The sequence below is a fragment of the Protomyctophum bolini genome (genome assembly GCF_963924005.1).
Source record: "Protomyctophum bolini genome assembly, chromosome: 5".
NCBI lineage: Eukaryota > Metazoa > Chordata > Actinopteri > Myctophiformes > Myctophidae > Protomyctophum > Protomyctophum bolini.
Window position 1 is genome coordinate 50883405 of NC_137866.1, and position 20981 is coordinate 50904385.

Here is a 20981-nt window from a genome sequence, read left to right on the forward strand (position 1 = left end):
TTCAGGTCTGGCTAACTCTCTATAAATAATTCTGAACATAACCCTACACGATCCCGCTTAATTTGTCCTTAGTGATTTTTGCCTTGCATGAGTAAAGGGGCGATTGTTACACCATTGGACTTTCACACGGGAGTTCGAATTAGAGACTGACACGGGAGTGGATTTCCACTCCTGTCCTGTCCCACTCCCACAGAAAAAATCCTGTCCTGTCCCAATCCTGGACCAGGGTAAAAATAAAAATCCTGTCCTGTCCCACTCCTGTAGAATGACTCCTGATCCCATCCCGCTCCCACTCGAGATGACTCCCACTCCCATCCCGCTCCTGTTTTTTTTTTTTTTTTTAATACTGCATTGTGCCGATTATAGACTACTCCAATAATAAGATGAACCCCATTTTTCAAGACTAATTAGAGAAAAAAGTACATTGAAATTCAATTAGTCTAGTCCCCGTCCCCGATAACAAAATAAATAGTCTTATATTCAGCACAATATGGTAAGTTACTCATTAAGGCAATGGATGGCGTTCTTATTTTTTTAAAGAGTATCGTTTCATGCCATTAAACAATGTGGCACCAGGAACAGTTAACGTGGTAAATGTAATGGTATATTATATATATACCATACGGCATATAATGCCTTAATCCAGTTTAAACAACAATCTTCAAAGGCCCCAACACATAATACCTTATACATACCTTGCTATGGTGGAATGTATGTCAGTTAAAAAACAAAACATTGGTCAGTCACACCACGCCTATGGTAACAGTACCTTAGTTGAATAAACCCAAACATGGTATTTAATGTTTTATTTTATTTTTTAAGACATTGTTTCCTTCTCTCAGTCCCTGTCGCAGGGTAAACAAAACGTATATAGCACATGGCTAATTGTACCGTGCCAGGGAGGAGGAGGAGGCGGAGCGGCTGTAACTTTCTCCAGGCCAATAATGGATTTAATCATTCCAAATAGGTCTCCATTCATTGCTACGGTCGACATGCTCGTCTCACTGTCACTCGCTTTTAGTTTTGACTAACGCAAGCGCAAAGCAAAGCTATTGCTGCGCTGTGCAGAAGAGACATTGAAGTTGAAGTGAATGCGCAAGATTTGCGACATTGAGGGGGGCAGAAAACTGAGCGCTCGAGCACTGTTCATGCAGCCTGGAGTTCAGAGGAGTGGGACTAGCTGGAGTTTGATAGTTGAGATTGTAGAGCTTGTAGATCTGTCTGTTTTTGAAGCTCCGGTGTCAGGGTAACAATAAGAAATTATAGGCAGAGATGAAGTGAAGTTGAACAGCCAAGCAGCAGCAAGCTACGCTACGCTAAGCTAACATCACCACCACCATGGCTGGTGTTGTGTTAGCTTAGCAGCTAAGCCTTAGCTTCTTGCAATGCTATAGCGTTCTCACTGCGGTCTCACGGTGCAGGCACTGTGGGCTGCTGCTTGGAGAGGAGAGGCTACAGGCGGCTCAGCGGCTGCTATGACCAAATTGATTGTGTGCAACATGACAACTGTTTTAAAGTATTGTACAGTGACAACTATTGAAACTTTATTGTAAACAAACACTGCGGTCCACCCAGCTCCACCCCCCTGGCTACAGCAGGCAGCCAGCAGTGAGCCTGAGCACCGCGGCGAGCGTTTCCTTCCTGAAAATGATCATTATGATTCTAGATAGATGGCATTCCCGCTCCTGCACGCTCCCGTTGATTTTCATTCCCGTCCCGTCCCGATCACGGGATTAATAAAAAAATTAATCCCATCCCACAGGATTCCCGCGGGAATCACGTGACCCACGGGAATCCCGACAAAATGTCACTCTCTAGTTCGAATCCCAGGCGTTACACACACACACACACACACACACACACGCACACACACACACACACACTCTTTAAAGAGAGAGAGAGAGGGGGGGGTCGCGTTAGCATCAAGCTAAGCGTACGTTCGTGGCGGCGGTGGGAATGGGATCATAATCTGCATTGGACTCAACAACTTACTTTGACTGTTCTTTGTGCTGGATTGGAGCAGTTGAAGGAAATAAAGAGGAATATATCCATTTGAAACACGGGCTCCGCCATGACACTAGTCACACAGTAAACAAACTTGCGCGTCACCACGTGTAGTACACACACACACACTTCCGGCGCACAGAGGCTGCACGCTGCACGCCAGTGCTCCGAATTGTTTGTTCGTTTGGAAAAAGTTTGTTAATAGTTACAACTTCGATCTGCTTTTTCAGTTAACTTGTTTGCAATATTATGCTGTCGGTGCCGTGAGGCATTCGGTCTATGGACAGAGTCAGAACGCTAAGAAGCAGCGGGGACTCAATCACCGCAGACATGGCCAAAGATAAAGACAAAGACAATGTTGCACAAGAGCTCAGAAAGCTTACCGCAAAAATAGATGAGATGAATGGAAACATCAGAAAAGAACTCAACAGCAAAGTGGATCAACTTCAATCAACTATTCAGAAAAGGACCAGGACCAGGTTCTGGCCGAGATGTCTAAAGCAGAGAGATACGCGCTCACATGGATTTGGAGATTGGGCGCCTGGAAACACGCATTGACGTCTTGGAAGGAAAGATAGAGAGAGGATCCGCCATCGCATGCAAGCCACGGTTTAATCCACACGTGTCGATTGTCATAACGGGTCTCTCCGAGGACGACGGGGAAGATCTCCAGCTGAAGGTGTTGCGGCTGGTTTCGAAGGGCCTCGACAGTGAGGCCGTGCCTGTTGCGGTGGAGAAAATGCGCAGCCGCGGAAGGGCTTCGGGGCTGGTGAAGGCCGAGTTCAGCTCAGTGGAGAAGGTTGCTCTACTGCGGAAAAAGCAGGGACTACGGGATCAACCGGAATTCGCCAAAGTGTTTATGAGATCAGCAAAATCTGACACTGACAGGCTGATCGAAATCAACCTTAAAACGCTGCTCAAGGAGATCCTGGGAGGCGCAGACTTCTTTGTTGCTGGAAATGGACGCCTACGGAGGAGAGAATCGGTCGGGGGGGTCGGAGTTTGCTGAGACGGTTCGGGTTCACGTTCACGATGAACCTGGGCCGAGCGAGACGGCTCAAGCCTACGAGGAAAGTCATCAGGACTGAGGCACTACCCGTCCCCTACTGGAGACACTAACATTGGCTCACTGGAACATTAATGCCTGGACTGATCTGAACAGTAGGTTACGCACCACCGTACTAATATCTTTATCACCTGATTTCATTTCCTTAAACGAAACCCATTTATCTGGAGAGCAAAATATTTATTTAGAGGGTTATGTTTGGTATGGACATAATAGAAAGACACACGTCAAAGCACCAAGAGGTTCAGGAGGTGTGGGTGTATTTATCAAGTCATACCTTTTCAGTATATTTGAAATAGAAATAGTTGATAAATTAGTGGATGGAATTATAGGGATCCGTTTTACGCACAAACCCTCTGATTATAGCTTTGTTTTGTTTTCCTGTTATTTACCACCAGAAATGTCCCATTGGGGTAGAGACGCGTCTTCCTTCTTTGCCCATTTATTAAGCCAAATGTATTTATTTTCACACCTTGATGCGACATACGTCTGCGGAGATGTATATGTGATGTATTTTATTTTACTTTATGATAATGCTTATTTCTGTTTTTGTTTTGATCAAATACTTTGTAACTTCTGTGTGGGAAGTGAACTTGATATTGTTTATTTATGTTGTTGGTGTTTTATAATCCCGTAAGGGATGGGTCTTAAATGACAAGACACGAAAATAAAAATTCATTCATTCATTCATTCATTCACACACGCACACGCACACACACACACGTTTAATATTGCTGTATAATGCATATTCCTGTTGATGTTTGCGGCTACATTTAAAACGAGGGCCTGTCCGCCACCTCAACCGTACTCCGAGTTGAAATAATGACGAGTCAATAAACAGAGCAAAGCATGAACTACTAGATAATTAATTACGTGACAATAGTCACATAAGTAGAGTTCAGACAGAACAATACATGTAGCGCCTCGAGGAAATGTCTGAAATGTACAGAACCTTTATTGGGGAATTACATTTCTGGAAAAAAATGGACAAATGAGGGGCACGGTGGCAAAGTTGGTAGTGCTGTCGCCTCACAGCTAGAAGGTTCTGGGTTCGATTCCCGCTCGGGGCACTGTGGGTGCTGGCGGCGTGTTTCCTCCTCCGCGTCATCAGTGCCCACACCCGAAGGCGGGGTTGATGAAAGGGCCTTTCTGTGTGGAGTTTGCATGTTCTCCCCGTGTCCCCTAGGCTAGGTACTCTCACAAAAACATGCAGTGATCCTGGTCTCTAAACTGCTTCCCCCTGGCCAGCCGGGGCGCCTGATGGAGGGGAAAGGAACTGGTTGGAATAACGTGTTCCTTCCACGCGCTACGTCCAACAAGGGAAACTCCCCCCTGTCAGGTGTAAAGGAGCAACTTGGACACTCAAGCATGAAGGAAGCATGAGTTAAGTCCGTTGCTCTCCCCAGGTTGGCGGAGGATGTGTAGAGCCCATGATCACATTAGATGATTGACACAGGGGTGAAAATGGGTTACAAAATTGTGGGATAAAAAATATAAGTAAAAAAAAAAAAATTGACAAATGGATCTGACATATCTCTATCTCTCTCTCTCTCTCTTACATGTGTGTTCTGCGGTTGACTCCACATCCGTTCATCTCTACAGGTGAGTAACACAGCTACTGTAGCCTACTGTATATGCTATGGTGTGTGTGTGTGTGTGTGTGTGTGTGTGTGTGGTTGGTTGGTAGAAAACGGTGTGTGTGTATTGTGGAGCAGCACCCAGCCTAAGTTTTTCACAATGCTTGTATGTGACAAAGATCTTGAATTAAGACGCAGAGAGAGGAGTTCTAGGTAACAACAATGCCATTTGTATTTTTAATACTGCAAGTTCAATGCTTACAAATACTGCAAGTTCAATGTTACAGCAACCCACACAATGTAGTATCATCAATATTTCAAACGAAAACAAATAGAAAACAAAAAATGTTTAATAAGATAAGCCCTTAACAGAGTTCTGCCGCTCACCGGGGCACATTTTGCGCAGCAGCCAGGTTGCCATGACAACGATACAAATGACACTCACACGTGCGTACTGAGAACTTAACGTCTCAAACAACATTTCAGATGTCTCAAACAAACCCGGGTCAGCTGAATAATAATTATAATAACAAATAGAAATTGGACTCACCAAAAAGTTGTCCCACGGCCTCATGAAACAAAACAAACAATACATCCACCTGTTGGTCTGGGACATCTGTCAAAAAGGCTAATCTACTCGCTGTGGCTATCACGGACACTGATGCCGTCCTCCTCTGTCTCCTCTTTAATTATTGTCACCGGGCCGTCTCTCTTGCATTGAGGAAGATTAGTGTATTAACGTGGGAAGGATGCAGACTTGAACGCTGCCGAGTGACTGTGTTCCCTGCCAGGGAAAATACACGTTTGCTGGGAGTGCTGGTTGCTGGAATCGCCAGGTAGGTCTTGGAGAGTTTAGCAAGACGGGGGAAACGACCCTCTGGGGAGTCCTCTGACTCTGCCGCCGGTGGCTGGGTACTCCATCCAGTCACTCCTTTTCCCGGCTCCGTATTAAATCCTGGCTTATATCCTCTTCTCTTTCTGTGGGTTTTAGTTGCGGCGCTACATGTGGCGTGCGGTCCGTATAAGCCTGGGGGAATATGACAGAGGTGTCAGCATGATAATTCACAATAGTGGCATAGAGTGACAGTGAATTATAGTGGTTCTCGACTCACCACCCTAGGAGTCTAACGACGTGCTGCCTCACCCCCCGGAGTGTAATCTCCTCTGAGGCAGAGAGAGCTCAGTTTTGTACTGTCGGCCTCCCCTGATGGGCGAATACCTGTGACGCGCATCTCAGCTGGTCGAACAGGTGACGAGGTATATACCTGGCTTACAAAACCACTCCCAGTGGTTGGTGTGTTCCTCTCCTGTCTCTCTGCCTCTGCTGGCCTCCGGGGGTTCTCTTACCTGGGCGATGATTTACCATCGAGACACCACAACGTGTCCGAGCACGGAAAGCTGAAACACCTCGCCAATACAACCTTCCCTGTGTTTCTTCACTAGTCCAATCCAGAAGAACACAGTTTTCCGGCCACTACAGAGCTGACAATGAGGTTATATCTTCCCTTTTTTTCTGGAATCCTGCCTCAATGCAGACCAGAGGTAGAATACTGTCGTTCCCTGATCACTAATAGGGACACTTGCATCAGTAAAGCAGGGACTGGGGGTGGCAATGAAGGCCTTACTATACAGTCATGACCTGAAGTCAGCTTGTGTGGTACCTGGCCTTACTGCAGTCATGACCTAAGTCGGCTTGTGTGCTTCCTGGCCTTACTGCAGTCATGACCTGAAGTCAGCTTGTGTACTACCTGGCCTTACTACAGTCATGAACTGAAGTCAGCTTGTGTGGTACCTGGCCCTAATACAGTCAGTTTATTTAATTTGGACGGATGATATTTTTGTGTCATGCACCCAAGGCGCACAGCCCACATGGACTTATAGGACACACCATACAAATCATTGCTTCAATATTGCATTGTGTACAAGAAACAGTTTTTCTTTCTTTTTTTACACAAACAAAACATTCTACCTAGTTTTTTCCCACGCTTTGCATAAAAAGTCTGCTAAAGCAAAAATACCTTTCCTAAAACAAAATTCCAGTTTTTCGTAGTCCTCTAACCAGAAAAAGTTAGCACAGATGGTTGTCATTTTACAAAAGAATACATGTTTTAATTCTTCATATAATGGGCAGTAAAACGATATATTTCACTTTCAATTTCTTTCAAATCACACACTAGACACACTCTGTCCTCCTCAGGAGTACCATTGAATCTACCCGTTGAGATCATGTCATCATCTTTGGGGGTGAGGGTGAATCCACTGACCTGTTCATCTTAGACTTCATTCCTAGCCTCAAGACATTATGTAAGCTAGCAGTTATTCAGTATGGTCAGGATCAGTCTGAACTCCCACACAAAATCAGCTGGGAGCTTAACTCTGACCGATTGAAAATGGATGGTCTGCTCACATCCCCCCGGGCCATGGGATATAGTCTGTTCACATCCCTCTGGGCCATGGGGTGTAGTGTGTTCACATCCCCCCGGGCCATGGGGTGTAGTGTGTTCACATCCCTCCGGGCCATGGGGTGTAGTGTGGTCACATCCCTCCGGTCCATGGGATCTAGTCTGTTCTAATAACTATAGGTTAAAAAACGTAACCCCGGTTCTTTTTTATTACAAGCGAGGTGACTCACACTGGGAAAGAGCGTCATCTGGCGTGATCACAGAAGCATTACATGATAAGTGCCCAGACAATTTGATTGGCTCGATGTAAACCACATGGTCCCTGCATGGCCCACCCTCCCAACTTATATTCAGGGCCCGTGGTTTACTCTGGCATTCAAGATAACATTTGCACCTTCTCGTTGAAGTGAACAAGAAGCGCGTTTTGTCGAGTCACCTCGCTTGTATTATTAAAGAACCGGGGTTACCTTTGTAACCTATAGTTCTTATAATTAATAATACGCTCAGTGACTCGCACTGGGAACATAATAAACTCCCTTATTTGTAATCCCGAAATCACAGTTTAAGGGTTATCCCCTGTCTGGAAGCTACACTGAGGACTGCATGTCCCAGGGACGATGCAGCCCCATTCAGTCTATAAAATCTAGCAAAGGTCAAATGTGATTGTTATGATGGTAAACTACTTACTGGACCCTAGTCTGGTTCTGACAGACCGGTCTTGTGTGTGTGTGTGCTGAGGTGGTGTGCGACGACCTGGTTGTATCATTCCTTGGTTCGGCGGCGGACGGACGGACAGGCCGGCCCGGGAGAACAATAACATGACACCAGACAGTATCACGCTAAGACGCTCACAAAGTTTATTACATTAACAGAATCATATATAGCTCTGGATCCACATGTCCTCATGACAGGCTGTTACTCTCCAGGCAGTACACAATACATATCAAGTACATTGTATATTCACGTACAAGTACATTGTACAAGTACACAGCATGTTGTATATTACAACGGTGATGACCAACTTGCAGCAGTACAAACATCCTGAATCGAGACTCCTCTACAGAGAGCCCAGGATGCAGACATACCTCTTGTAGAATGTGCCCTAAGCCCCTCAGGAGGCAACATTCCTTGTACTGGTATAAGAAATCTGTATGGCCATTGAGAGAGCCTTACTTTCGTCTCTGCGCAGTGGTAGTTACCACGGATGGCCGTATAGGAGAGGCATTATTTCTGATATCCAGTGGCCCCATCTCGGAGCCACCAGAAGTTCTAGGCCCTGAGCTCTCACTCTCTCCAATGTGGGAGAGATCAGGGACAGTGGGGGGAATGCATACAACAGTCCTTTCGGCCAACTGTAGGGCATCCAGCCCTAGAGGGTTCGCTCCTTGTATGGAGAAGAACAGTGGGCACTTTGTGTTCTCCTCTGAATCGAACAGGTCCACTTGCGGCTGGCCAAATCTGTCCCAAATCTGGGCCACCACCGTGAGATGTAGGGACCATTCCCCGTAGTGACATGCACCCCTGGACAATAAGTCCGCCCCCCTGTTCTAGGTAGTTTTTATGGGAGGTCTGTAGACCGATATCTCACACACCTCTGACCCTATTCCCATCACCACGCCTTCCGAGACAGAGCGCACATCCTTCCATTGTTCCATGTCACGCATTCGTCTGTAACAACGGTGATTGCTGGGTACATGCAGCGATCACATCCGAAATGGTCTCATATACAGTCTGCCTAGTTGTATTAGCGATATAGCCGTCGCCACGAGTATATTCTCATGCACAGTTTGACACTCGACTGCCTCGTTGAAATATTGCTACACATTTCCTGAATGACGTAATCCTGTCCTGTGATAGACGGGCCATAAACGTGATTGAATCCAACGATATGCCTATGAATCTATAATTCGTGTCGGCACCATCTTGCTTTTCTCGTGATTTATATTGAAACCCAGAGAAATCAAATGATTCACTACCAACCTGGTGTGTTGATGTGCCATCCGTCTGATGCTTGCGAGGACCATCAGATCGTCTATGTCGTCTATCGTCTCAGGTCTAAGATGGGGCGTAGCCCGCCCCTTTTCTTTGGAACCAGGAAATACCTTGAGTAAAATCCGTTCCGACTCTGATCCGGCGCAACTTTCTGTATGGCCCAATTGTTTATTAGAGAGGCTATTTCTGTCTGAAGTATGTCGGCCGCCTGCCCATGCGCTTGAGAAAAAAATACTTTCTTGAACGTGGGAGGTTTTGAGGCAAACTGGAGTCTGTAACCCTGAGAAATAGTACGGACCACCCACGGATGTGCTTTGCATTCCATCCATTGTGGAAGGTCCCGCGCTAACGAGTTGTCTATTACTGCGAGGGTTTTTGGCAATGACATGGCGCCCCCTAGCAGGGGGGGGAATGGAATACTTTACTTTACTTTTCCCATTAGCACTTGTAAAAGCATGGCTATTCTTCCTGGAGTCCAGTACACAAAAACACAACACATCATTCACCACAACATACAAATACAATACACAAACATACAATGGTTCACTTACAAAGGATAAGAGTTACATCTCAAAACAATTGCAATTTTGCATTTTCATATGATTTCATCATAGAAAGGTTGGAAGGGGTTTCCCATAGCTCCATAGGTCCATATACATTTTTATACATATGAATCCCTTTTTCCTATGTTAACTAAAAAAACATCAAAAACAATAAACAAATATTAATTAAAATAAAAACACATCATTGGAATTAATAAGGTTAAACACAGATCAGTCAGGTTCATGAAATATTTTACCATGATTTTGAAACCTTCTTTTGTGTTTGCTTGTATTATATATCCTGGTAATGGATTCCACCCTACAACAGCTCTATACAGTTCTCTGTATAACTGATGTCCTCACTTAAGGTAAATTAAACCTTCCTTCAATTGCATGTCTTTCATGATTAGCAGAATGTTTTATTAAACTTTCATATTATATTTTTGGAGACTGTGACTTTTATGTTTCTGATGAAATTGACTAAGCAATAAGCGGACCTTTGACTAACAGTCAGCCATCTTAATCTATCATGCATATCTTTAACATTAGTTCTGTAGGAACAATTTAATGCACAACGTGCTGCTTTATTTTGAACAAATTGTAATTTATTTACATCCGTAATTGAGGCACTTGACCAAATGACAGTAATCAAGCTGTGACAGGAAGAAAGCATTTAGGACCTGCTTAATGACATCTGGTGGCAGACCTCTAGAAATTATTCTAGTGACTGATACAGCCCTTCCCATTTTACTGACAGTGTTGTCAACATGATTTGACCAGGATAAAGTGTTATTGAAGGTAATACCTAAAGGTTTTGTCTCATTTACTTGGTCAATGGGAATATTGTTTATATTTATATATTTGGTTCAGATCTCATCTGGTGCTTTGTTCCCATTAGTATTAGTAGAAGATCAGGCCATTTCTGAGGGAAATCTTCTCTTCCAATTATGCTGATGGCATCACTCAACTGTAGAACATAGAGGGCAAATGCTTGAATCTGCAAATGCCTGCTGCAGACAATAATAATGCACCCGTTAATGATGGCAGTCACAGAGCCGAACACAGGAAGGAAGGTGTACCTGTTTTTTAATCTGTTCCGGGCTGCTTAACATCAGATGTGAGCTTTGATTGTCGTCCGGTCCGGATCAGAGATTTTATTTGGTTCATCTTCAACCTTTGGGACAAAGATGATAATATTAAGAGGAACACATCTCAAACGAGGGCTGCCAAACACAATTGACATCTGATCTAGAGGTTAGACACTCACTATACGCCAGTTCCTCTTGATGTAGTTTTTACCAACATTGAGTACAAGTTTATTACTCTTCGCCCAGTCTACAATTTACTTCAATTAATGTTCTAAAATAGAATTTATCTCATATAGTAGTTGATCCCGTTGCATATATGGTTGAGTCGTCTGCATACATTTGAGCTTTTATAAAAATAGAAAACAATAGAGTCCCCAATCAACTTCCCTGAGGGACTCCGCAATTAACATGACTGACCTTAGACAAACTTCCATTCAAGAAAACAGTTTGCTTTCTGTCGCTTAAGTAACTCTCCATCCATTTTAATGCAGTTACAGTAAATCCATATTGTTTAGGTTTTTCAAATAACATAGAATGATCAATCAAATCAAACGCTGCACTAAAATCAAGTAAAACAGTCTTTTAATAAAGTTGAATCTGTATATAATGATTTCCTTTCCTAACACCGGTAACGAGCTAATATGGTGTTTACATTTGTTAAGCAGACACTCAACTTCATTAACAGTTTCTTTTTATTTGGAAAAGTAACATAGTTTACTATTGTTTACAACATGCTACAGCCTCAAACTTTGGTACATGGACGTAGACCATCAAGAGGAACAAGCTGTAATGGCTTAATTGCTTAAGCCCCGCCCCTCTGTATTCCTATTGGCTGGCCTTTAAACAGCTATAACTTTTGTTTGCAAAATGCTACAGTCTTGAAACTTGCTCCATGGACTTGGACCACCAATAGGAGCACGCTGTAAATGTTTAATTGCTTAAGCCCCGCCCCTCTGTCTTCCTATTGGCTGGCCTTTACACAGCTCTAACTATTGTTTACAACATGCTACAGCCTCAAACTTTGGTACATGGACGTAGACCATCAAGAGGAACAAGCTGTAATGGCTTAATTGCTTAAGCCCCGCCCCTCTGTATTCCTATTGGCTGGCCTTTAAACAGCTATAACTTTTGTTTGCAACATGCTACAGTCTTGAAACTTGCTCCATGGACTTGGACCACTAATAGGAGCACGCTGTAAATGTTTAATTGCTTAAGCCCCGCCCCTCTGTCTTCCTATTGGCTGGCCTTTACACAGCTCTAACTATTGTTTACAACATGCTACAGCCTCAAAATTTGGTACATGGACGTAGACCATCAAGAGGAACAAGCTGTAATGGCTTAATTGCTTAAGCCCCGCCCCTCTGTATTCCTATTGGCTGGCCTTTACACAGCTATAACTTTTGTTTGCAACATGCTACAGTCTTGTTAGCATTAACATGTTAGCATTAAAATGTTAGCATGATAGCATGTTAGCATTAGAATGTTGGTGGCAACGTAATGCGCAATAAACTAAGACAAAATACCCCATTGAAAGTCAATGGGGAGACCTGGCTCACATGTAACCAAATGGACCCTTCTTGAGGCTAAATGTCATCAAATGGTGGTCCGTGGCTCAAATGCTGCACAGACTTGGCAAGCTTCAGGCACCCAGTAAAATTTCTTGAAATTTTGTTTCTAGTTTTTTATATATTTGCCAATCCGATTCAAAACTTGTAGCGCTGCCACACATGTTAAGAAAAGGATATATTTTATTTATGGCATTTAAAAGTGTATGTCACATATATGTGACATACACATCCACAGATGGAAACACTGCCTCTGTCTGGAAGGGCCTTAAACAAATAACAAACTATAAACCGAAACCCCCTCAGACCACGGACAACACTCTCCTTGCAAATGAGCTGAACACGTTTTACTGCAGATTTGAAAAACAGTCTGCCCCCTCTGCTACTGCCGCACCCACCTCCCCCCCTCTCCAACCACACTCTCACTCATCCTCCCCCTCTCTATCCCCGCCCCCCTCTTCCTCTGCCCGCCCATACCTCTCTGTCTCAGAGAGAGAGGTGAACCGCCTGTTTAAGAGACAAAACCCCCGGAAGGCGCCCGGACCGGATGCTGTCTCACCCTCCATCCTGAAGTTCTGTGCTGACCAGCTGTCCCCTGTGTTCAGTAACATCTTCAACTCCTCACTGGAGCGCTGTCAGGTACCAGCCTGTTTCAAAGCTTCCACCATCATCCCTGTCCCCAAAAAACCCAGGATCACAGGCCTAAATGACTACAGACCCGTCGCCCTGACCTCTGTAGTTATGAAGGTCTTTGAACGCCTCGTCCTTGCCCACCTGAAGGACATCACAGAACCTCTCCTAGACCCTATGCAGTTTGCATATAGAGCCAACCAGTCCGTGGACGACGCGGTCAACATGGCTCTACACTACGTCCTGGAACACCTGGACACTGCGGGGACCTATGCCAGGATTCTGTTTGTGGACTTCAGCTCGGCGTTCAACACCATCTTGCCTCCCATACTGGAGAGTGGCCTCTCTGCGCTGCAGGTGCCTGACTACACCTGCAGGTGGATCACAGACTTCCTGTCCAACAGGACTCAGCGGGTGAAGATCGGGAAGTCCATCTCCGAGCTGAGGACCATCAGCACCGGCTCCCCCCAGGGCTGTGTCCTGTCTCCCCTTCTGTTTTCCCTCTACACCAACTGCTGCTCCTCCAGCCACCAGTCGGTCAAACTTCTGAAGTTTGCAGACGACACCACCCTGGTAGGGCTCATCTCCAGGGAGGATGAGTCTGCCTACAGGAGTGAGATCGACCTGCTGCTGACCTGGTGCACCCAGAACAACCTAGAGCTAAATGCTCTGAAGACGGTGGAGCTGATTGTGGACTCCCCCCCCATCATATTGGGAGGCACTCCAGTCGCCACAGTGGAGTCATGCCGCTTCCTCGGGGTGACAGTCTCTCGGGACCTGAAGTGGGGGCCCAACATCGACACCCTCACAAAAAAGGCCCAGAAGAGACTGTTTTTTCTGAGACAGCTGAGGAAATTCCACCTCCCAAGGACCTTGCTGGTTAATTTCTACACTGCCATCATAGAGTCCATCATCACCCTCGCCATCACTGTTTGGTTCCCCGCTGCAGCGGCCAAGGACAAGGCCAAGCTGCAGTGGGTCATACGATCAGCAGAGAAGGTAATTGGCTGCCCTTTGCCCCCCCCTCGAGGCCCTGTTTAGGAGTAGGGCTTTGAGGAGGGCCAGGAAGATCATGGCTGACCCTGCACACCCAGGCCACAGTCTTTTTGCCCCGCTTCCCTCAGGCAGGAGGTTGCGGTCCCTAAAGACTACGAAGGCCCGACATTCAAACAGTTTCTTCCCCATGGCTATCCGGCTCCTCAACGCTGCTGGTGATCCCCTGACCCCCCTTTATCCCCTGACCCCCCTTTATCCTCCCTCCACCCCCACTCAGAGTGGAATGGACTGGTCACTTGAACTCTCTGCACTTTATATTTATTCACTATGTTGTTTTTGCACTGTCTTGTCCTGTTTTGCACTTGTCCTAATGTTGTAACTGCACTCTGCTGTCCACCAAAGCAAATTCCTAACATGTTTAATGGCAATAAAGTCTTCTGATTCTGATCTGATGTAATAATGGTCCTTAATTAACGCCATCCCTTAAGGGTAAGGCCCTAAGATGTTTTATTTTGTTATTGTTTAAGGGGTGTTTTGAAAGCCTATGTTATGATTTGAGGCGATTGTTTTGATTGGTGGGTCCGAGGCTGTCTGACGCACTACAACATAGGCGTTGGTGGCCGGCCCGCGGGAGGAATGAAACGAGAGAGGCAAACCATCCAGGAAGTCCACAGGAGACCTGGATCAGTTTGATCAATTATGTATTAAATAATAAACTCTGCTCGAACGCTATAGGTGGAAAATAGCTAAGGCCCACACTGCAGCGCACTATACTGCAACACAGAAAAGACTGGGTGAGACCGTTTATATTTTCTTTTATACCCCGCGGAGGATCCACTGTTGTTGTTTTCCTTTGGAATCATTACATTTGGATTACATCGTTTCTGGGGATCCCTTTTCCTTTTTGGATAACTTTTTGGAGTGACATTTCGGTTTTCCCTTGTTCTGGGACGTTTGGAGCCGTTTGGATTTACGGAGCGATAAGGAACAATAGGAGCGTGCGGGCGTGCACGAGACGCGGACTTTAATTACTATTTTCTTACAGACCTATCTAATAAACTATTTAGCGGGCGTGCGTGCGTGAATCGCGGACATTCGGTTCAAACGGGTTTCATAACTTTCAGCTCATTCATTTTATTTTGTGAGCGTTTACACCTGTCTGTATTATCAGTATTATTTCATTTGGTTGGATAAAGAGCCACATAACTTCATCACAACTTCGCTGTGTTCTCATGAGTTTGTTTGCTGTGTGTCTATTGTCTATTCTACAACAGGTCGTTAAGAGGAAGCAATCTGATTGGTTGAAACAGCCTTCTAGCCGTGGCTCAAACCAACACCATTCACCACCTAGCCCTGGGCCTAATCACATTGAATAAATCACTCCGCACCTCTCGCGCACCTGATAAGACTCATATCAACAGCTGCGCGCCTGCGTCACTCGTAGCCTTTACTACCCTAGTCCTACTAGAGGGAAATTCAAACATCCAGCACCCCGTTCAAAAATGGATTATAGTGCTAATTTTGATTTATTGGGTGGACTTACTTGCGATGAATGGTTGGAAGAAGAGGAAGAGAAGGAGAACGCAAAACCAAACGAGAGATATGTTGCATTGTCAAATGAAGAGCTCGACAACATGGAGAAGTCTAGGAATGAAGTCAGTTCAGCTAGGTCAACTACTTGGGCTGTGAAGTGTTTCCGGGACTATTTGCTAAACAAAAAACAAGACGTGGATTTTGCTATTACAAAAGAGCATCTCAACAGCATTCTCAGAGAGTGTTATGGCTCGGTTAGAAATGGCCAGGGTAAACACTACTCCCTCAGTAGCTACGTTGGGTTGAGAGCTGGCATTAACCATTTCATCAACGACTCTCCTCTTAGCGGCCGTAGGAATCTGGAGGCCCATTTCAAGGCCAAATATGAGGCCCCCATATACCTATGACATAATTATTTTGTTGATACAGCCGTATTGATACTATCACACGCAGCCATTACTCTCGACAATAAAGCAACAACACCACCTCTCTTCATCCTGTCGTCCCTTCACAAATTAAAGTGCACATTTTACCAAGGTTATTTACATAAAATAGGTGTAACTTAACATTGTGGGAGAGAGCAAGGCAGTGAGTGAGCGAGATAGAGGGGGCCAAGAGTGGCCCTGACTGACGCCTGACGTTCAGTTGGAGCTTGGAGGCCCCCCTGAGGGTGGAGGCCCGTTTCAATTGAAACTGGTGAAACATAGCTAAGGCCTGCTATGTAGCCGGGCATGGTGTATTATGAAGGACGAATTCACGAATTCACAACGGCAAACAATGTCTTTAACAGAATGATAAAGTCTCTGAGGAGAGCAGGCCATGACAAAACTGAACATAGACCCGCAATTACTGAAGAGGACCTGAAGATAATACGGAGCTCGGAGGCTATGAACACAAACACACGACGGGGCTTGGTAATTAAAGTGTGGTTCGACATCCAACTTAATTTCGGGAGGAGAGGAAAGGAGGGTCTTAGGAGTCTTCTACCACATTCATTCATTCATTATCAAACGAGATACAACAGGTAGGTTAATCAAATAGCTAAGCTGTCGTTGCATATAAAAAATGTAGAAAACATGATCAAACATCCTCCTAATCAGTCCCATTTTCTTTTTAAAGGCGCAAAATATGTGACACTTTCCTTCAATGAAGAAACAAAGAACCACAAGCAACATTATGAAAGGGATCGTCAAAGCAGAAGAGGCTGTATGTTTGAAGACCCTGGGAATCCATTGTGTCCAGTTGCATCATTTGAAAAATACCTATCTAAAATGCCCAGAGGCTAAGGCGTTTTATCTCCATCCAAAGAGACCAGCACAGCTGGATGAATGTGATGTGTGGTACTCATTGGAGCCAATGGGTGTAAATTACCTGAGTTCCATGCTAAAACGTATCTGCGAGCAAGCGGGCACATCCATGATTTACACAAATCACAGCATCAGAAGCACTACCATTCAGAAACTGGCTGAGTGTGGGCTGGAAGCCAGAGAAATAATATCTGTTAGCGGACACAAGTTAGAGAGTTCTTTACACAGCTACTGGGCACCTTCTCTCGATAACAGAAAGCAGTGGAGCAATGCGCTAGGTGGGGGAAACTGCTCTACAGCCTCACCGGCTGCTAAACGACAGAGATCCAACATGGATTCAATGGACAGCACCGCTGCTTTCACCAACTGTGCCTTTAATGGGAGTGTGCAATTTAACGTCTATAAATAGGTGAATACCGTATACTAGTAAGCCTATCCTCATGTAAAAAAGAAACTCCAAAAAACTGATGTAATGTAACCTACAGTAAATATTCTTTCAGCGATTTTCTTAGTTTTAAGGGTAACTGTTGTAGAATTGCAATATTACACTCGAGGGTGTTGTTTAACGTGATTATTGCCACTTCATTGTCGTGGCAATAATCACGTTAAACAACACCCTCTCGTGTAATATTGCTTAATTAAGCTATTCCTGTCATTCTACATTAAGCAGTTGTGTCAAAAGGAGATCAGTCACTAACCCGTAATATAAAAAAGAGTAGCAGTTCATTTTAATTATCAAACCGTTACAAACTTAATCGCTGTTTGTTTTGCTTAATTTCTTAGTCTCATTGCTTCTTTTAATTCAGTGTCCAACGAGGGTGACTTCATATTCCTTACTGTGTGTTTTATTAGTGGAGCATGTTTTTCACTAATTTGTAGAAGTAAGAAATTAAATACCTCAAGTGTATGATATCTCACAGCCTATGCTGTGTACTTGATAATAAATTAGACCTCTAGCTCCTCTATATGTTACAAAAACGTTGGGAAAAGCAGTCAAAGCTAGAAGAATATGCATTGGTACTTAAAAATGTGTTCAGTTTATTTAGTTTAAACATAGTAGTGTGGACAGGCAGTGGTCTCTCTCATTAAACAGACAGAGAGATTCTAATCCTCTTGCTCGTAGCGGGGAAGTGGAGGCGACGGCTCTGGGCAGTGGTGGTGCTCTGAAGCGGCCTCAGGAAGTAACCTGCTGGTCATACGGGCGGTGGTGGAAAGAAGACGCTGATGTGCGGTATCGCCTTGTTCTCCTCGGAGCAGCGCTCTGTCGCTGTGGTCATTGTTTTCTTGGAAAGGCCCTTGTGGTTAATGGCTTGGTCCAGAACAATCTTTGAGGGTGATCTACAAACGGGAGTGCCAAGCTCTCAAGGTCCCAAAGAAAGACGTCCTGAAACTCAGACTCTTCCAGGCACGACTTGCATCCTCTCTCATTCTGGTGGACACTGCAGTCAGAACGCCAAAGAGGGGACGGCCATCTTCAGCTCAACTGGAAGAGAGTCCAGAGAGCCACACTCCATACAAGGAGGCATGACCGCATCACCCATCAGATGTGCGCAAAGATCAAGTTGGACACTTCCCAGTGAAGACACAGAAAGGGCGCTGCAGGAATACTGGTTGTTCAGGTCACACCATTGTGGGCTGCAACAAGTGTCATGTCCGCCTGTGCTTTACAGGAGAGAAGAACTGTTTCTGGGACTATCACAACTGAATTGGTTGATTGGGTGAGGGAAGTGCAAATCAGTGAGTTGGCCAGACAGTATTATGTGACCACTGACCAGTGAAAATGGTTTAGGTTATTAGATTTATTTACTACTACTAGTACTATTTACTACTATTTTGTTATTTTGTTCTTTTTTACTTACTTTACTACTAGTACTATTTACTACTTGTACATATTTTAATTTTGTTCTTTTAATAAAATTGATTAAAAATATGGCTTATTATTCATAATTGATCTGAGGCCAAATAATAAACCATATATGAATGAATAAATTAATCCTTAAGTTGTTTTAGTGAAGTAATTACACATTTACCATGTTATCCATAAAAATGTCCTATAGGAAATTTTGCTATCTGATTGACCCAACGTTGCTAACCTTAACCCTAACCCTAACCCTATAGCAACATTTTCATAAAAACTTACCAAAAGATTAAAAAAAACAAACATTATATGTTCCTCTTCCACGTACTCCTACAAGACCATCTGAAAGTTTTTTTTTTTTTTTTTTTTACAGAAGCTGCCATTTTCGTTCACGAAAATATATTTTAAAATATCTAGAGCTGATTTTTTTCATTTCCTTTTCTGCTAAGCAACAAGCTATATATGCTTAGAGGTTTTGTATTTATATTAGGATAAATGTGCGGGACTGTAAAGACGACACACGTGATGTAAATGAACTAGCATAATGTGTTCTCTCCACCGCATAGAGACTTGAAATGACTCAGGGAAAAATTAAGATCTGAGAAGCAGCATCAGAGGCAGACCAAGAGATGCAGGCAGACAGAGGCAGACAGGGACGTGCAGATAGTGTTAGAGGGGGAGGGGCTGAAATCCCGTAAGAGGGCACATAAATAGCAGATCTACAAGCTCACAACGTGTCACATTGTGAGCTTGTAGATCAGCTATTTCCGGGGCGCAACCCAGCACTCTTAGATGCAGTGTGTAACGACATGGATTTCGAAACAAATTTGTTCAAAGCTAAATGCTGTGTTCAAGTTCAGGAGACTTCAGGAATAAACACAATTCTCCTGAATGAGGGTTGTCTGGAGAGGGCAGTTGTTTTACAGATGGGTAAAAGGGCAGGGGCTGAAGCCCCCTTTGATGTCTGCGTGCATGTCCCTGGAGGCAGATCTGTTCCTTGGAACACACAGAGACATTTATAGTAGGACTTGTTATACAATGGGAACATTCTGCATACAGACTAATTTATACTTAGAAGTGAAACATGTGAGTACTTTGTTTCACCACTGCACGCACGCACGCACACACACACACACACACAGCCTAATTGGGTTCGGAAAGATGTCGTGCACACACTGCGTGGAGACAGCCATCTCTCTCTCTCTCGCCCACTATCTTTTCATACTCCCCTGTTGCATTATTCATCTTTGTACTTTTCTCAACGTAGTACAGCAGCAGCACCACTGTGTGTGTGTGTGTGTGTGTGTGTGTGTGTGTGTGTGTGTGTGTGTGTGCGTGCGTGCGTGCGTGCGTGCGTGCGTGCGTGCGTGCTACTGAACTCTCGCTACACAGACATGTATTAATGTGTTGCTGATAAAATGTGAGCTTGGCTGCATGGGATAAATATGATGATAAGTACAGCAGTACTGCTGTACAGCAGCAACATACTCTCTTGATTTTGAAAGAATGCATGAATGGGACCAGAATGGAAACAAGACCACAAGGTGTTTCTTCGGTGCTATCCTTTTGGACCAAGTGCTTAAAGGACACTTCACCACTTTTCAGCCTATCTTCATATAAGTTGTCCTTACTAATGTTCATGATAAAATGCCACCATCTTCCACTAACTAAGTTACACCTAGCTATATGTTTAAGCATTTATTTCACATGACTTCTCTGGACTCTAACATTACACCTAGCTACATGTTGATTTCAGCTCTGATATTTATTTCAGACATGCTCTAGTATGTGAAGAGTCTGCCTGTGCTATTAACTAATTTAGAATAAAATCAGTTTTTCTCCTCTCCTGAACAGTTAAGTCTTGTCGCCACGACTGTCTCTGTATCAAATAGTCACATATTATAATGTAAACAAACACATGCCTCTTTCACAGGCACTCTGCTAGTGTAGCAAACACACTGACCTCTTTCTGCAGCGAGGTGCTATTTTTAGCCCTGCTCACCACCCCCAACCCCCCCAGACACACATACTGCTGTGAAAATATTCCAGTAGAGTACAAGTACTCTCCCTCACTGTCCACTCTGCCCTCACAAACCCATATAACCTGCACACACACACTCACACTCACACTCACACTCACACACACTGTGTGTGCACAGGCCCAATGGGGTGCCTACATGGGTCTACACACAGGTAATGCCATTAAAGCGGATGTCATGATCATTTGGACTCCATCTCCCACGATGCACTGCTGTAAACACCACATGGAATAATGGATGAACTAATGAACTAAATGCTGTTCTGGAAAATTCAGTGGTGGAAAAACTACTAAAATGAAGGAGTTTAGGGAGTGTAGGGAATGAGGCATTACCCCAGGTGAAGGAGTTCAAGTATCTCAGGGTCTTGTCCACGAATGACGGG